Genomic DNA, 18,658 nt, shown 5'->3' on the forward strand with positions numbered 1-18,658 from the left:
ATGGGCTCTAGGCACGCAGACTTCAGTAGTTGTGGCTCGCAGGCTCTAGAGCGCAGGCTCAGTATTTGCGGTGCACGGGCTTAGTTCCTCCACGGCATGTGGGATTTTCCCAAACCTAGGATTGAACCCCTGTCCCCTGCATTGACAGGCAGATTCTTAACCACTGTGCCACCAGGGAAGTCCTTCATTCTTTTTTTATGGGTGAGTAATATTCTACTGAATATATATACCACATCTTTTTTATCCATTCATCTATCTTAAGCAACTTTGGTTGCTTCCATATCTTGGCTATCGTAAATAATGCTGCAGTGAACATAAGGGTGCATATATCTTTTCTAATTAATGTTTTCATTTTCTTCAGATAAATACCCAGGAGAGGAATTGCTGAATCATATGGTATTTCTATTTTCACTTTTTATTTTTTTTATTATTTTCACTTTTTAAAGGAAACCCCATACTGTTTTCCACAATTGCTGCACCAATTTACATTCGCACCAACAGCACGCAAGGGTTCTCTTTTTTCCACATCCTTGCCAACATTTGTCTTTTTGATAATAGCTATTCTGACAGGTATGAGGTGATATCTGTCCCTCAGACCAGAGCTACAGACTAACCAGGGCTAGTAGGATCTGTATTAAGAGAAAAGGGCTATCTCTTAATGAGAGGGTGATATCTCATTGCGGTTTTGATTTGTATTTCCCTAAAGATTAGTGATGTTGAGCACCTTTTCATATGCTTGTGAGCCATCTATATGTCTTCTTTGGAAAAATGCTAATCAGGTCCTCTGCCCGTTTTTTAATCAGATGTTCATTTTTTTTTGATGTTGAGATGTGTGAGGTCTTTGTATATTTTGGATATTAACCTCTTATTGGATATATCATTTGCAAATATCTTCTCCCATTCAGTAGGCAACCTTTTCATTTTGGCGACAGTTTCCTTCACTGTGCAAACCTTTTTTAGTTTGATGTAGTCCCATTTGTTTATTTTTACTTTTGTTTTCCTTGCCTGAGGAGACTTATCCAAAAAAATGTTGCTAAGACTAATGTCAAAAAGCATACTGTCTAAGTTTACTTTTATGGTTTCAGACTTTACACTTAAGTCTTTATCTACTTTGAATTTATTTCTGTCCATGGTGTGAGAAAATAGTGCAGTTTGACTCTTTTGCATGTAGCTGTCCAATTTTCCCAACACCATTCATCAAAGAGGCTATCTTTTCCCCATTGTATATTCTTGCCTCCTTGTTGTAGATCAATTGTCCCTGTAAATGTGGGTTCATTTCTGGGCTCTCTATTCTGCTCCATTGATCTGTGTGTCTTTGGGGGACCAGTACCATACTGTCTTGATTACTGTAGCTTTGTAGTATAGTTTGAAATCAGGGAACAAGCTAACTCCAGTTTTGTTCTTCTTTCTCAAGATTGCTTTGGCTATTTGGGATCTTTTGTGCTTCCAAGTAAATTTTAGAATTATTTGTTCTAGTTCTGTACAAAAACAGCATTGGTACTTAAATAGTGGTTGCATTGACTCTGTAGATATCCTTGTGTAGTATGGTCATTTTAACAACATTAATTCTTCCAATCCATGAGCACAGTATATCTTTCCATTTCTTTGTGTTGTCTTCAATTTCTTTCATCAGTGTCTTGTAGTTTTCCAAGTATAGATATTTTACTTCCTTAGATTTATTCCTAGGTATTCTTTTTTTTTTTTTTTCCTGCGGTTGTGCGGGCTCTCACTGTTGTGGCCTCTCCCGTTGCGGAGCACAGGCTCTGGATGCACAGGCTCAGCGGCCATGGCTCACGGGCCCAGCCGCTCCGTGGCATGTGGGATCTTCCTGGCCCAGGACATGAACCTGTGTCCCCTGCATCAGCAAGCAGACTCTCAACCACTGCGCCACCAGGGAAGCCCCCTAGGTATTCTTTTTGATGTGATTGTAAATGAGATTGTGTTCTTAATTTCTCTTTCTGATAGTTCATTGTTAGCATACAGAAATGCAACAGATTTCTGTAAATTAATTTTGTATCCTGCAATGTTACTAAATTCATTGATAACTTCTAGTAGTTTTTTGGTGGCATCTTTAGGATTTTCTTTGTATGGTATAATGACATTTGCAAACAGTGAGTTTTACTTCTTCCTTTCCAATTTGGATTCCTTTTATTCCTTTTTCTTTTTTCTTTTTTTTTTTTTTTGTCTGATTACTGTGGCTAGGCCTTCCAATACCATGTTGAATAAAAGTGCTGGGAGTGGGCATCCTTGTATTGTTCCTAACCATAAAGGAAATTCTTTCAGCTCTTCACTGTTGAATATGATGTTAGCTGTGGGCTTGTCATATATGGTTTTTATCATATTGAGGTATGCTCCCTCTATACCTACTATGTTGAAAGTTTTTATCATGAATGGATGTTGAATTTTGTGAAATGCTTTTTCTGAATCTATTTAGATGATCATGTGATTTTTATCCTTCCTTCTGGTAATGTGGTATATCATATTGATTGATTTGCAAATATTGTTCCACCGTTGCATCCTGGGATAGTTCCTACTTGATCATGGTGTATGATCCTTTTAATGTACATGTATTGTTGAGATAAGTTTGCTAATATTTTGTTGAGGATTTCTGCATCTGTGTTCATCAGTGATGTTGACCTGTAATTTTCCTTTTTTGGTGATATCTTTGCATGGTTTTGGTATCAGGATGATACTGGTCTTATAGAATGAGTTTGGAAGCATTTCTTCTTCTGCAATTTTTTGGAATAGAGAAGCATAGACGTTAACTCTTCTCTAAATGTTTGGTAGAATTCATCTCTGAAACTATTCAGTCCTGGACTTTGATTTTTGGGAGTTTTTAAAATTACTGATTCAATTTCATTACTGGTAATTGATTTGTTTATGTTTTCTATTTCTCCCTGGTTCAGTCTTGGGAGATTGTACATTTCTAGGAATTTGCCCATTTCTTCCAGGATGTCCATTTTATTGGCATATAATTAAGTATAGTAATCTCTTATGATCCTTTGTATTTCTATGTTGTCAGTTGTAACTTCCCCTTTTTCATTTCCAGTTTTACTGTTTAGGTCTTCTCTCTTTTTTTCTTGATGAGTCTGACTAAAGATTTATCAATTTTATTTATCTTTCCAAGAACCAGTTCTTAGTTTCATTGACCTTATCTGTTTTTCTGGGGGGTTTTTGGTCTCTATTTCATTTATTTCTGTTCTGATCTTTTTATTTCTTCCTTTCTACTAACTTGCTAACTTTGGGTCTTGTTTGTTCTTTTTCTAGTTTTTTTAGGTGTAAGGTTAGGTTGCTTATTTGAGATTTTTCTTGTTTCCTGACATAGGCTTGTATCATTAAACTTCCCTCTTGGAACTGCTTTTGCTGCATCCATAGATTTTGGAATGTTGTGCTTCCATTTTCATTTGTCTTGAAGTATTTTCTGATTTCCTCTTTGATTTATTCATTGTCCCATTGGTCTTTTAGTAGCACGTTGTTAAACATATGTTTGAGTTTTCTCTATTTTTCTTCCTGTAATTTCTACCATCTTACCCTTGTGGCTGGAAAAAAAGATGCTTGATATAATTTCTATCCTCTTAAATTTACTTGTTTTGTGGCCTAGCATATGATCTATCCTGGAGAACATCCCATATGCACTTGGAAATAACATGTACCCTGCTCTTTTTGGATGAAATGTCCTAAAGATATCTATTACGTCCAACTGGTCTAATGTGTTGTTTAATACCACTGTTTCCTTATTGATTTTCTGTCTGGATAAACTGTCTGTTGATGTAAGTGGGGTGTTAAAGTCCCCTACTATTATTGTGTTATTGTCAATTTCTCCCTTTATGTCTGTTAATATTTGCTTTACATATTTAGGTGCTCCTGTATTAGGTGATTATGCGTTAGTGAGTGTACTATCCTCTTCTTGTATTGATTGCATTGTCATTATATAATGCCTTTCTTTGTTTTTCTTTATAGACTTTGTTTTAAAGTCGATTTTGTCTGATATGAGTATTACTGCCCCCACTTTCTTGTCATTTACATTTGCATGATATATCTTTTCCCATCCACTCACTTTCAGTCTGTGTGTCTTTAGTTCTGAAGTGAGTCTCTTGTAAACAGCATATACATGGTTCTTGCTTTTTTATTCAATCACCCACTCTATGTCATTTGATTGGAGAATTTGATCCATTGATATTTAAAGTAATTATTAATAGGTATGTACTTATTGCCATTTAATTACTTGTTTTCTGGTTGTTTTTGTAGTTCTTCTCTGTTCTTTTCTTTTTCTTTTAATTTCTTCCCTTGTAGTTTGATGATTTTCTTTAGTGGTATGCTTGTATTCCTTTCTCTTTAGTTTTTGTGTATCTATTTTAGGTTTTTTTATTTGTGGACACCATGGGGTTCATATATGCTGACCTATAACTGTATCTACTTGTTTCAAACTGGTAGTCACTTAAGTTCAAACACATTCTAAAAGATCTACATTTTTTACTCTCCTCCCACACATTTTCTGTTTTAGATGTCATATTTTACATCTTCATGTTATTCCTTTACTGATTATTATAGTTACAGTTGATCTTAAAATTTTTTGTCTTTTAATCTTCATATTAGCTTATTTAAGTGGTTGATCCCAGGCCTTACTATATATATACTTTTACTAGTGGAATTTTCCCTTTCCCATAGATGCTTACTTCTTGTTATAGCCTTTTTTTCCACTTAGAAAAGACCCTGTAACATTTCTTTTAAGGTAAGTTTAGTATTGATGAACTCTTTTAAATTTATTTATTTATTTATTTACTTGGCCACGCCATGCAGTGTGCAGGATGCGGGATCTTAGTTCCCTGACCAGGGATCAAAGCCATGCCCCCTGCACTGGGAGCACAGACTCTTAACCACTGGACTGCCAGGGAAGTCCCTTGATGAACTCTTTTAGTTTTTGCTTGTCTTAGAAGATCTTTATCTCTCCTTCAATTCTAAATGATAATCTTGGTGGGTAGAGTATCCTAGGGTGCAGGGTTTTCCCTTTCAGCACTTTGAATGTACCATGCCATGCCCTTCCGGCCTGCAAAGTTTCTGCAGAAAAATCATCTGATAGACTTATGTGGGTTCCTTTGTACATGATTCTTTATTTTTCTCTTGCTGCTTTTAGAATTCTCACTTTATATTTAGCCATTTTAATCATGATATGTCTTGGTATGTGTCTGGGTTCATCTTGTTTGGGATCCTCTGTGCTTCCTGTACCTGAATATCTGTTTCCTTCTTCAGGCTTGGAAAGTTTTCAGCCATTATTTCATCAAATACATTTTCAACCATCTTTTCTCTCTCTTCTCCTTCTGGGAGAATGTTGGTATGTTTGATGTTGTTCTGGAGATCCATTAAAATGTCCTCATTTTTAAAATTTGTTTTTCTCTTTGACATTCTGCTTGGGTAATTTCCATTATTCTATCTTCCAGATCACTTATGTGTTCTTCTGTATCACCTATTCTGCTGTTAATTCCTTCTAGTGTGTTTTTCACTTCAGTTATTGTATTATTCAGTTCTGACTGGTTCTTTTTTTCAATTGAAGTATAGTCGATTTACAATGCTCTAGTATTTTCTGGGGTACAGCAAAGTGTTCTTTTTCATATTCTTTTCCATTATGGATTATTATAGGATATTAAATATAGCTCCTTGTGCTATACAGTAGGACTCTGTTGTTTATCTGTTTTATATATAGTAGTTTGTATCTGCTAATCCTAAACTCCTAATTTATCCCTCCCTTACCCTCTTTCCCCTTTGGTAACCATAAGTTTGTTTTCTATGTCTGTGAGTCTGTTTCTGCTTCATAAATAAGTTCATTTGTATCATACGTTTTTTTGTTGTTGTTTGTTTGTTTTTGCAGTACGTGGGCCTCTCACTGCTGTGGCCTCTCCCGCTGCGGAGCACAGGCTCCGGAAGCGCAGGCTCAGCGTCCATGGTCCATGGGCCCAGACGCTCCGCGGCACGTGGGATCCCCCCAGACCAGGGCACGAACCCGCACCCCCCGCACCAGCAGGCGGACTCTCAACCACTGTGCCACCAGGGAAGCCCCATATTTTAAATTTATTTATTTTTTAAAATTTTATTTATTTTTGGCTGCATTGGGTCTTTGTTGCTGTACGCAGGCTTTTCTCGAGTTGCAGTGAGCGGTGGCATCTCTTGTTGCGGAGCACGGGCTCTAGGTGCACAGGCTCAGCAGTTGTGGCTCATGGGCTCTAGAGCGCAGGCTCAGTAGTTGTGGCGCACGGGCTTAGTTGCTCCGCAGCATGTGGGATCTTCCCGGACCAGGGCTTGAACCTGTGTCCCCTTCATTGGCAGCTGGAGTCTTAACAACTGTGCCACCAAGGAAGTCCCTATTTCATATTTTAGATTCCACATATAAGTGATATTGTATGGTATTTGTCTTTCTCTTTCTGATTTACTTCATTTAGTATGATAGTCTCTAGGTCCATCCATGTTGCTGCAAATGGCATTATTTCATTCGTTTTTATGGCTGAGTAGTATTCTATTGTGTATATATGTATATACCACATCTTCTTTATCCTGTCATCTGTTATGGACATTTATGTTGCTTCCATGTCTTGGCTATTGTAAATAGTGCTGCTATGAACACTGGGGTGCATGTATCTTTTAGAATTCAAGTTTTCTCCAGATATATGTCCATGAGTGGGATTGCTGGATCATATGGCAACTCTACTTTTAGTTTTTCAAAGAACTTCCATACTTTTTTTCCATAGTGGTTGCACCAATTTACATTCCCACCAACAGTGTAGGAGGGTTCCCTTTTCTCCACACCTTCTCCAGCATTTGTTATTTGTAGACTTTTTAATGATGGCCTTTCTGACTGGTGTGAGGTGGTATGACTCATTCTTTTTTATATTTTCTAGGTCCTTGTTAAAATTCTCGCCATGTTCATCTATTCTTTTCCTAATTCAGTTAGCGTTCTTATTACTAATGCTTGGAATTCTTTATCTGGTAAATTGTTTATTTGTTTCATTTGTTGTTTTTTCAGGAGTTTTTTCTTGCTCCTTCAGTTGAAATAAATTCCTCTGTCTTCTCATTTTGCTTAACTTTGTCTTTATGAAATTAGTTGAAACAGTTACCTGTTGTGGTCCTGAAGGGTGTCCTTGGGTAAGCACGCCCCTATACAGCCTGTGTGTGCCCAGTGGCTTTGGTGGGAGAGCTGGATCTGATGTGAACACAAGTTACATCTTTCCCCAGGGTGTTCTGGAAGCTAACACCTTGGTAGGAGGTAGAGCTGGAGATGGAGTGGCTAGGGGCAGAGCCAGGTGAGAGCTGGGGTTTCTCCTTTACCCAGTGGCCATCACCACCCTATTCAGTGCAGGTCACAAGTTGCTGGAGTAGAAGCCTGAGTGTTGAGTCCAAGCCGGCTCTATTTCCTTTAAGAGTATCCTTGCCCCAGAGGATTGGAGTGCTGGAGCATGAGGGGCTGGTGCGGGCACTTGGTGAGTCTGAGCAGAGGCTGTGCCCTGCTCAGATGCTACTTTGGGTCTGAGCTCTCCCCTCAGCTGATGCTGGCCTTGCCCTGTTGTGGAGCTTTAATGCAGAGCAGGTGAGGCCTGTATGGATGCTCAGAGTGAGTCAGGGTGCAGGTTTTGGCAGTCTGGCCACAGTCAGAGATCCAGACTGCTTCTGATTTGCTGCCTGTGTAAGCACTAGTAATGGCTGCCCCCACCTTGCTTAGATGTCACTTTGGGTCTGAGCCACCTTTGTGCCTCACAGCCAAGTTCTCTCCTTGGCTTAGCAGCCTGCATCTCAGTGTGGAGCATCATGAAGCAAGTGGGGCTTGAGTAGTGACTTGGCTCAGGCTGGGGTGCACACCTGGGTGGTCCAGGAAACGAGCCAGCAATACATGCAGTTTCAATTCATCCCCTCCACGCTGTTTTGGGAGTGAGCAAGTGTGCAAATGCTCCTCATGAGTGGAGTCTAGGCTTCCTACAAGCCTCCTGTTAGTCTTGCTGGCCCTTCAACCAGCCTAGGGAACTCATCTTCCCAGTGCCGGACCTCAGGGCTGGGGCACCCAATATGTGGTTCAAACTTCCCAGGGAGCATCTCCCCTATGTAATCTCTCTTCTCTTCTGAGTCCCCTCCCGGGGGCACATGTCCCTGATTGCTTCTCTTCTCTTCCTATGCGATTCCATGTGGATCTTTCTTACAGCCTTGGTTGTACAGGAGTCTCTCTGACAGTCTTCAGTTAGTTTTCAGTGAGAAGTGTTCAACATGTAGATGTATTTTTGATGTGTTCATGGGTTGCGGGGGAGGTGAGTTCTGCATCCCCCTACTCTGTGATCTTTATCTCATTCCACTGCAGTTTTTTTTTCTTGTAGTTAATTTCTAGTCTCATAGTGTTGTGATTAGAAAAGATGCTTGATATGGTTTTCATTTTCTTAAATTTACTGAGGCTTGTTTTGTGGCTTAGCATGTGATCTATCCTGGAGAATGTTCCATGTGCCCTTAAAAAGAATATGTACTCTGCTGTTTTTGCATAGAAGTTCTTTATCTGTATCTATTAAATCCATTTGATTTAATGTGTTGTTTAAGGCCAGTGTTTCCTTATTAATTTTATGTCTGGAGAAACTGTCTATTGATGTAAGTGGGGTGCTAAAGTCTCCTACTATTATTGCGTTACTATCAATTTCTCCCTTTATGTCTGTTAGTATCTGCTTTATATATTTATGTGCTCCTATGTTCAGTGCATTTGTTATATCTTCTTTTTGGATTGGTCCCTTGATCATTATATAATGTCCTTCTTTGTCTCTTTGTTTTACAGTCTATTTTGTCTGATATAAGTATTGCTGCCCTGGCTTTCTTTTAATTTCCATTTGCATGGAATACTTTTTTCCATTCCAACACTTTTGGTCTGTGTGTGTCTTTAAATCTGAAATGAGTCTCTTGTAGGCACCATATATATGGGTCTTGTTTTTATATCCTTTCAGTCACTATATGCCTTTTTATTGGATCATTTAGTCCATTTATATTTGAAGTAATTATTGATAGGTATGTACTTATTGCCATTCTGTTCATTGCTTTGGGGGTGGCCAAAGTATTTTATAACATAAATCAGATCATTTCACTGTCTTTATATCAAATTTCAAATCACGTTCCATCAAGCCCTTGCCTTGGCCTACAAGGTCTTACATAATCGGTTTTGATTGTGTCTCCTTGGTTCCTCCTGCTCTTTCCCTGCTCACTACACTCCAGCTACACTGGTCCTGCTGTTCTTCAAATACATGAAGCTAGTTTCCAACTCAGGGCATTTGTGCCTGCTGTTCTCTCCAATAGAAATGTTCCCAGATGAGTCACATGACCTGCTGCCTCACTTCAGCCCAGTCTTTATTTAATTATCACCAACTCAGAATGACCTTCCCTGTCTACCTTATCTAAATAACCTCTCACCCTTCTTGACTCTCTTACCCCTCATTCAATTCTGTCTTTTTGTTTATTCATTAATTTTCTGCTCCCTTCCCCAATACCTACCTGACACTAGAACATAAGTGCAATGAGAAAAAAAGATTTCACTTGTTCACTTCTGTATCTAGTGCCAGGAACATAGGTGCTCAAAACATATTTCTTTGTTAATGGATTAATAACTTAGTAAAAAAATAAAAACAAAGTTGTTCACATTTTAAAAATGTAAAAGGACATATTAATTGAAATGAAAGCTTTGGAGTTCAGGTTCTGTTAGTGACTAATGTCACCCCTCAGATTCATTTTTAAGGGTATGGCCAGATGAATTAGGATACTTCTTCTCTTCCCACACATGTCTAATTATATCCACAATTAAATAAAGATATTGAAAGAGGTCTGATGGATCAGAGTGAGTCTGGCCAAAACCTAGATAAAGGACAGGAGAACACTGACCCTAAAAATATACTCTTCATGAAGAAAAAGGTTGTATGGATCAGTGGGTCAGCTTTTACATTGATGGCTGAGGCCATAGGAAAACACTATAGTTGCAGTAATGATTCTACCCTCCCACCTTGGTACTGTGGGTTGTTATGTGAAAAATTGTTTTGTATGTGTGAACTGAAAGAGCTGTACCACTAAAAAAATGTATCATGTGGAACTCAGGCTCTTTCTGTTGTGGGACAGTAAGGCAGAGATTTTTACCTGGTCCCAATAGTCATCTCTCTTCTACAGCAAGGTCAAAAAACCTTTTCTGTTAAGGACCAGACAGTAAATAATTTTGGCCTTGAGGGCCATATAATATAAATAAATGTTCATGACTATGTTCAAATAAATCATTATTTACAAAAAGAGGCAATGGAAAGATTTGGCCCCCAGCTATACTTTGTCAAACCTTGATTTAGAATTGTAAAATTTTTAACTGAGTGCATGACTGCCTAGCTAAAGGCTGTGTTTCCTAGCCTGCCTTGTAGCTATCTGTGGCCATGTGACTAAATTTAGCATCTATATAGATTACTGTGATTCTTAATCTCAGTACTATTGACATTTTAGGCCAGATAACTCTTAATTTATTTTTATTGGGATATAATTCATAACATAAAATTCACTGTTTTAAATTAAAGTATACAATTCAGTGGTTTTTAGTATATTCACAAGGTGTGTTCACCACTATCTATTCCAGAACACTTTCACCACTCCTAAAAGAAACTCTATATCAGTTAGCAGTCACTTCCCATTCCTCCCTCTCCTCCATATTTTGACCACCACTTATCTACTAATTCTGTCTGTACAGATTTGCTTACTCTGAAATCATACAATATGTGGCCTTTTGTGACTGGCTTCTTTCACTTAGCATAACAGTTTCAAGGTTCACCTATGTTGTAGCAAGTATCAGTACTCCATTCCTTTTTCATGCCTGAATAACATTCCATTGTACACATATACCACATTTTGTTTATCCATGCATGGACACTTGAGCTGTTTCTACTTTTTAGCTATAATTTAAAATGCTTTTATGGGACTTCCCTGGTGGTCCAGTGGGTAAGACTCCGCACTTCCAATGCAGGGTGCCCAGGTTCAATCCCTGGTTGGGGAACTAGATCCTGCATGCCTGCCACAACTACGAGTTTGCATGCTGCAACTAAAGATCCCTCATGCTGCAACAAAGATCCTGCATGCTGCAACTAAAACCCAGCTCAGCCAAAACAAATAAATAAATTAATAAATATTAAAAAATGCTTTTATGAATCTCATGTACTAGTTAGATCACAGAATAACTCTATGTTTAACCTCTGTGGAACTTCCAAACTATTTTCCAAAGTGGCTGCGCCATTTTGTATTCCCACCAGCAATGTATGAGTGTTCCAATTTCTCCACATCTTCACCAAAACTTACTAATGTCTGCTTTTTTGATCATAGCCATCTCAGTAGATATGAAATGGCATCTCATTTTGGCTTTGATCTGCATTTCCTTAATGACTAATGACACTGAGCATCTTTTCATGTGCCTATTAACAATGTACATATCTTTAGAGAAGTGTCTACTCAAATTTTTGTACATTTAAAAAATTGAGTTGTCTTTTTATTGTTGAGCTGTAAGAGTTCCTATATATCTTAAAAAGAGATCCTTATCAGATATATAATTTGCAAATATTTTCTTCCTTTCTCTGGGTGGCCTTTTCACTTTCTCAATAGTGTATTTGGAAGCCACAAAAGTTTTTAATTTTAATGAATTCTGCTTTATGCATTTTTTTTGATGGTTGCACACATTTTTGGTGTCATATCTAAGAAACTGTTGCCTAATCCAAAGTTATGAAGATTTACCTGTTTTCTTTTAAGAGTTTTATACTTTTAGTGCTTAGATTTAGGTCTTTGGATCCACTTTTTTTTTTTTAACAGCTTTTTTGGAGTATAATTGCTTAACAATGTTGGGTTCATTTCTATTGTATAACAAAGTGAATCAGTTATATGTATATATAAATCCCCATAACCCCTCCTTCTAGTGCCTCTGTCCCATTCTCCCTTTCCCACCCCTCTAGATGGTCACAAAGCATCGAGCTGATCTCCCTGTGCTATGCGGCTGTTTCCCACTAGCTAAGCTATCTATTTTACATTTGGTATTGTATATATTTCAATACTACTCTTTCACTTTGTCCAAGTCTACCCTTCCCCCTCTCCATGTCCTCAAGTCCATTCTCTACCTCTGCGTCTTTATTCCTGTCCGGTCCCTAGGTTCATCAGAACCTTTTTTTTTTTTTTTTTTGGATTCCAAATATATGTGTTAGCATACAGTATTTGCTTTTCTCTTTCTGACTTACTTCACTCTGTATGACAGATTCTAGGTCCATCCACCTCAGTACAAATAACTCAATTTTGTTTATTTTTATGGCCAAGTAATATTCCATTGTATATTTGTGCCACTTCTTCTTTATCCATTCATCTGTTGATGGACACTTAGGTTGCTTCCATGTCCTGGCTATTGTAAATAGAGCTGCAGTGAACATTGTGGTACATGACTCTTTTTGAATTATGGTTTTCTCAGGGTATATGCCCAGTAGTGGGATTGCTGGGTCGTATGGTAGCTCTATTTTTAGTTTTTTAAGGAACCTCCATACTGTTCTCCATAGTGGCTGTATCAATTTACATTCCCCCCAACAGAGGGTTCCCTTTTCTCCACACCCTTTCCAGCATTTATTTTCTGTAGATTTTTTGATGATGGCCATTCTGACTGGTGTGAGGTGATACCTCACTGTAGTTTTGATTTGCACTTCTCTAATGATTAGTGGTGTTGAGCATCCTTTCATGTGTTTGTTGGCAAACTATATGACTTCTTTGGAGAAATGTTTATTTAGGTCGACCACCCATTTTTGGATTGGGTTGTTTGTTTTTTTGATATTGAGCCGCTTGAGCTGCTGGTATATTTTGGAGATTAATCCTTTGTCAGTTGCTTTGCTTGCAAATATTTTCTCCCATTCTGAGGGTTGTCTTTTCACCTTGTTTATGGTTTCCTTTGTTATGCAAGAGCTTTTAAGTTTCATTAGGTCTCATTTGTTTATTTTTGTTTTTATTTCCCTTTCTCTAGGAGGTGGGTCAAAAAGGATCTTGCTGGGATTTATGTTATAGAGTGTTCTATGTTTTCCTCTAAGAGTTTTATAGTGTCTGGTCTTACATTTAGGTCTCTAATCCATTTTGAGTTTATTTTTGTGTATGGTGTTAGGGAGTGTTCTAATTTCATTTTTTTTTTTTTTTTTTTGCGGTACACGGGCCTCTCACCATTGTGGCCTCTCCCATTGCAGAGCACAGTCTCCAGATGCACAGGCTCAGCGGCCATGGCCCATGGGCCCAGCCACTCTGCGGCATGTGGGATCTTCCCAGACCAGGGCATGAACCCGTGTCCCCTGCATCAGCAGGCAGACTCTCAACCACTGCGCCACCAGGGAAGCCCCTAATTTCATTCTTTTTCATGTAGCTGTCCAGTTTTCCCAGCACCACTGATTGAAGAGGCTGTCTTTTCTCCATTGTATATTCTTGCCTACTTTATCAAAGATAAGGTGACCATATGTGCGTGGGTTTTTCTCTGGGCTTTCTATCCCGTTTCATTGATCTATATTTCTGGTTTTGTGCCAGTACCATACTGTCTTGATTACTGTAGCTTTGTAGTATAGTCTGAAGTCAGGGAACCTGATTCCTCCAGCTCCATTTTTCTTTCTCACGATTGCTTTGGCTATTTGGGGCCTTTTGTGTTTCCATACACATTGTGAAATTTTTTGTTCTAGTTCTGTGAAAAATGCCATTGGTAGTTTGATAGGGATTGCATTGAATCTGTAGATTGCTTTGGGTAGTATATTCATTTTCACAATGTTGATTCTTCCAATCCAAGAACATGGTATATCTCTTCATCTGGTTGTATCATCTCTAATTTCTTTCATCAGTGTCTTATAGTTTTCTGCATACAGGTCTTTTGTCTCTGTAGGTCGATTTATTCTTTGGTGTTTTATTCTTTTTGCTTTTTGCCTATTTTTTAATTGAGTTGTTTGTCTTTTTGTTGATGAGTTGTAAGAGGTTTTGAAAAATATATTCTGAGTACTAGATCCTTATCAGATATTTGAGTTGCAAATATGTTCTCCCATTCTGTGGGTTCTCTTTTAACTTTCTTGATAGCGTCCTTCAGTGCACAGGATTTTTTTACTTTAATGAAGTCTAACTAATTTTTTCCTATTTCTTATATATTCTTTGCTTGTGTTTTTAATATCCTATCTAAGATTTCACTGCCAAATCCAAGAAATGGAAATTTGCGCCAATGTTTTCCTCTAAGAGTTTTATATTATCTCTTACATTAAATCTTGATCCATTTTGAGTTAATTTTTGTGTATGGTGTGAGGTAAGGGTCCAACTTCATTTTTATGCATACTGATATCCAGTTGTCCCAGTACCACTTGTTGAAAAGACTGTTCTTGTCCCACTGAATAGTGTTGGCACCCTTGTTGAAAATCAGTTGACCATAAATGTGAGGGCTTCTTTCTGGACTCAAAATTCTATTTCATTGATCTATATGTCTATATTTATACCAATACTGCACTGTTTTGATTACTGTGGCTTTGTAGTTTTTTTTTTTTTTTAGAAGATGTTGGGGGTAGGAGTTTATTAATTAATTTATTTTTGCTGTGTTGGGTCTTCATTTCTGTGTGAGGACTTTCTCTAGTTGTGGCAAGCGGGGCCACTCTTCATCGCGGTGCGCAGGTCTCTCACTACTGCTGCCTCTCTTGTTGCGGAGCACAGGCTCCAGACGCGCAGGCTCAGTAGTTGTGGCTCACAGGCCTAGTCACTCTGCAGCATGTGGGATCCTCCCGGACCGGGCTCGAACCCATGTCCCCTGCATTAGCAGGCAGATTCTCAACCACTGTGCCACCAGGGAAGCCCTGTAGTAAGTTTTGGAGGTTAGAATTGTGAGACCTCTAATTTTGTTCCTTTTTTTTTTTTTTTTTGGTACGCGGGCCTCTCACTGCCATGGCCTCTCCCGTTGTGCAGCACAGGCTCAGTGGCCATGGCTCACAGGCCTAGCCGCTCCACAGCATGTTGGATCTTCCTGGACCGGGGCATGAACCCGTGTCCCCTACATCGGCAGGCAGACTCTCAACCACTGCGCCACCAGGAAAGCCCTAACTTTGTTCTTTTTAAGATTGTTTTGACTATTATGGGTCTCTTGCTATTTTATATGGATTTTAGGATCAACTTATCCATTTCTGGAAAACAGGCAATTGAAATTTTGATAGGGATTGCACTGAATCTGTAAATTTAGGGAATATTGCCATCTTAACAATATTGTCTTCCAATCAATGAACACAGAATGTCTTTTTATTTATTCAGGTTCTCTTTAATTTCTATCAGCAGTGTTTTACAGTTTCCAGTATATGAGTCTTGTACCTCCTCAGTTAAATTTATTAAGTATTTTATTATTTTTGATGATGTTGTAAATAGAACTGTGTTCTTAATTTCATTTTCAGGTCGTTCATTGAAGAGTATAGAAATACAACTGATTTTTGTAAGTGATCTTGTATCCTGTAATTATGCTGAATTCAGTTATTAGCTCTAATAGTTTTTGAATAGATTCTTTATGGTTTTCGATATTTAAAATTATGTCATCTGTGAATAGAAATAGCTTTACTTCTTCTTTTCCATTTTGTATGACTTTTATTTCTTTTTCTTGCCTAATTGCTCTGACTAGAACTTCCAGTGCTAGGTAGTGGAAAGAAGTGTGAAAGCAGATATCCTTGTCTTGTTCCTGATTTTAGGGAGAAAGCTTCAAACATGATGTTAGCTGTGAGTTTTTTCACTGATGCCCTTTATTAGGTTGCGGAGCATTCCGTCTCTTCTTGACTTAATACAGGTTTTTTGTTTTTTTCCATGAAAGGGTACTGGAATTTGTCAAATGCTTTTTCTCCATCTATCAAGTTGATTATGTGACTTTCCCCCCTTCATTTTCATAATATGGTGTATTACACTGACTGATTTTCATGTTGACGCACCCTTACATTCCTGGAATAAATCCTACTTGGTCATGGTGTATAATCCTTTTAATATGCAGCTGGATTTCATTTGCTACTATTTTGTTGAGGAATTTTACGTCTTTTATTATTATTTTTTAATTAATTAATTAATTAATTTTTTGGTGTGTTGGGTCTTCGTTTCTGTGCGAGGGCTTTCTCCAGTTGTAGTGAGTGGGGGCCACTCTTCATCGCGGTGCATGGGCCTCTCACTGTCGCGGCCTCTCGTTACGGAGCATGGTTCCAGACGTGCAGGCTCAGTAGTTGTGGCTCACGGGCCCAGTTGCTCCACGGCATGTGGGATCCTCCCAGATCAGGGCTCTAACCCGTGTCCCATGCATCAGCAGGCAGACTCTCAACCACTGTGCCACCAGGGAAGCCCCTACATCTTTATTCATGAAGGATATTGGTCTGTATTTTCTATTATTGTGATTTCTTTGTCTGGCTTTGGTATCAAAGTAATACTGGCCTCACACAATGAGTTAGGTAGTGTTATCTCCTCTTCCATTTTTTTTTGAAGAGCTTGAGGACTGGTGTTAATTCTTCTTTAAATGTTTGATAAAATTCACTAGTGAAGCCATCTGATCCTGGGCTTTTATTAGTTGGAAGTTTTCAGGTAACTGAATCAATCCTTTTACTTGTTACAGGTTTATTCAAATTTTCTATTTATTCTTTAGTCAGTTTTAGTTTTTGTGTGTTTCAAGGAATGTGTCTATTTTATCCAGTTTATCCAATTTGTTGGTGTACATTTTTCAAAGCATTCTCTTATAAACTTTCTATTTATGCAAGATTGAAAGTAATGTCTCCATTTTCATTCTTGATTTTATTAATTTGAGTCCTCTCTCTGTTTTGCTGGGTCAGTCTAGCTAAAAGTTTAATTTTGTTGATCTCTTCAAAGGACCAAACTTACACTGATTCTATTGTTTTTCTATTCTCTATTTTGTTTATCTCTGCTCTAATCTTTATTGTTTCCTTACTTCTAGTTACTTTGTGGTTAGTTTGCTCTTCTTTTTCTAGTTCCTTAAGGTGGAATGCTGGGTTGTGGATTTGAGATCTTCTTCTTTTTTAAAAATGCAGATGTTTACATCTATAAATTTCCCCCTGAGCACTGCTTTCGCTGCATCTCATACGTTTTGGTATGTTGTGTTTCTGTTTTCATTCATCTCAAAGTATTTTCTAATTTCCTTTTGTATTTATTCTTTGACCCATTGCTTGTTTAAGACTGTGTAGTTTAATTTCCACATATTTGTGAATCTCCAGATTTTCTTCTTTTATTGATTTCTAACTTCATTCCATTGTTGTCAGAGAAGATACTTTATAACATTTAATATTTTAAACTTTATTGAGATTTGTGTCATGACCCAACATGTTCTGTGCTGAAGAATGTTCCACGTACAGTTGGAAATAATGTGAATCCTGCTGTTTTTGGCTGAAGTATTCTACACATGTCTGTTAGGTCTAGTTGATTTATAGTCATTCAAGTTTTATATTTCCTTGTTTATCTTCTGTCTAGTTGTTCTATTGATTATTGAAAGTGAGGTGTTGAAGTCTCCAATTACTGTTGTTGAAATGTCTATTTCTCCCTTCAACTCTGTCAGTTTTTGCTTAATATATTTTAGGTCTCTGTTGTTAGTTGCATATATGTTTGCAATTGTTGTATCTTCTTGATGAATTGACTCTTTTATTATTATGTAATGCCCCTCTTTATCTGTGTAACAATTTTTGTCTTAAAGTCTATTTTGTCTGATATTAGAATAGCCACTCCAATTCTCTTTTGCTTACTGTTTGCTCTCTTTTGTTTACTGAAATATATTTTTCCATTCTTTAATTCTCAGTCTATTTGTGTCCTGGATCTAAAGTGAGTCTCTTGTAGACAGCATATAGTTTGATCAAATTTTTATCCATTCTGCCAATCTCTGCTTTAAATGTGAGAGTTTAACCCATTTATATTTAATGTAATAACTGATAGAAAAGGATTTACTTTTGTGATTTTTCTATTTGTTTTACATATGTCTCATATCTTTTTTGTTCTGTAGTTACCCTATTACTGCCTTCTTTTGTGTTAAGTGGATAGTAATTAATTAAATAATATTTTTCTAGTATACCATTTTTTTCTTTTCAATTCCTTTACTATATATTTTCTAGTTCTTTTCTTAATGGTTTCCCATGGGATTACAATTAACATCTTAATTTACAACAAGATAATTTCAGTTAATACCAACTTAGTTTCAATAATATATAAAAACGTTGTTCCTATATAGCTCCTCCATTCCCTATGCTGTTATTGCCTCAAATTACATTTTTACACAATATGTGCCCAACACAGATTTATAATTATTGTTTTATGTAGATTTTTAAAAATTGAGTAGACTAAAAAGAGAAGTTATAACCAAAAATACATTAAGACTAACTTTTGGGCTTCCCTGGTGGCGCAGTGGTTGAGAATCTGCCTGCCAATGCAGGGGACACAGGCTTGAGCCCTGGTCTGGGAAGATCCCACATGCCATGGAGCAACTAGGCCCATGTGCCACAACTACTGAGCTGAGCCTGTGCGTTTGGAGCTTGTGCTCTGCAACAAGAGAGGCTGCGACAGAGAGACGCCCGTGCACTGCGATGAAGAGTGGCCCCCACTCGCCGCAACTAGAGGAAACCCATGCACAGAAACGAAGACCCAACAAGCCAAA

The sequence above is a fragment of the Delphinus delphis genome, chromosome 8, assembly GCF_949987515.2.
Source record: "Delphinus delphis chromosome 8, mDelDel1.2, whole genome shotgun sequence".
NCBI classification, from domain to species: Eukaryota; Metazoa; Chordata; class Mammalia; order Artiodactyla; family Delphinidae; genus Delphinus; species Delphinus delphis.